This window comes from Orycteropus afer, unplaced genomic scaffold (assembly GCF_000298275.1).
Source record: "Orycteropus afer afer isolate SDZICR_OR568_19922 unplaced genomic scaffold, OryAfe1.0 scaffold00301, whole genome shotgun sequence".
Taxonomy (NCBI): domain Eukaryota; kingdom Metazoa; phylum Chordata; class Mammalia; order Tubulidentata; family Orycteropodidae; genus Orycteropus; species Orycteropus afer.
The window spans coordinates 4,255,078-4,256,303 of NW_006921888.1; positions in this window are offsets into that span (position 1 = coordinate 4,255,078).

Sequence of the window (1,226 nt, forward strand, 5' to 3'; positions counted from 1 at the left end):
AAAGGTTTATCTATAGAAGGAAATTTTCTTTGTTGGTTACCAGGAATGGGAGGGGAGGGGAAGGAAAGCTGTTAGATAGTTAGAGATAAGTATTGATTTGGGTGAAGAGAAGGGCAATGTACCAAATGTGAGTGACCCATATGGCAGCATTGAGGATGAGAAAGACATAGAGAGGTGCATGAAAGGTACAAACAAATATGAAACCTTGTGCACATACAGTACTGCGTTGTCAGTGAACGCAAACATGGGTATATGGGTGGATTGATGGGTGGACAGGATGAAAGATTAGGTATGTCTATGAAATGGGGATGGTATCCAAGAACATATAAAGGGTTGGCAGACAATGGTCCTAAAGTTTATGTGAATGAGCAGAATTCCCAGGTGTATTGTACAGCTGACAAGGGGCAAGGTTGTGGTCATTGCTTGGTCACAGCCAGCTACCCAGAGGGACTGAGTAGTTGAACCTGTGGGCTTGGGACCATAGTCACAGGGGACTTCAAGCTCAATTGGAATAACGTACTATACAAAACATTGTTCCACCTCCTACTTTGGTGAGTAGCGACTGGGCTCTTAAAAGCTAGCAAGCTGCCATCTAGATGCAACGATGGGGCTCTCCTTGTGCAGAGCAAAGAAGAATGAAGAAAACCAAAATTCCTGGAAACAATAAGTGCTAGTGACTGGTACACAATGTGATCTGTAGCTTTTACAACTATGAGACATGAAGAACTAGATGGTGCACGGCTACCACTGTCATCCACTTGGAAGGGGATCTATGTAGGAGATCCTTCATAGAGAGAGAGAACAATGTGGAACAAAACTCAAAATCATTTGGAGGGAAAAAAAAAGTGGGGGTGCAGGTTTGCTGGTCCTATAGAGCTTGGTGGAACCACTGTGTTTATGGCCCCTAACTGCCCTTCTGGTCTGGAATTGAACCTACACCTGTGGTTTCCAGCCAAACAAAAGACCGGCATATGAGTTGAACTTTTACCTCAAGTAGATACTCTCCTTGGAGAGAACAATCATGGGAGAAAGAAGGAATGCACAGGGAGACAGCTCAGGGAGCAGTATTCCATGGAGAGATGGACACAGGGAACAGTTAACTATGGGGAGGAAGTGGGAGGGGAGCTGTTGCATTGTGATAAACTGTGATCAATGTCATGAGACAAAGTATATGTGAACTGCTATATGGAAAGTGAATTTTCTCTGTAAATCTTCACCCAAATCAC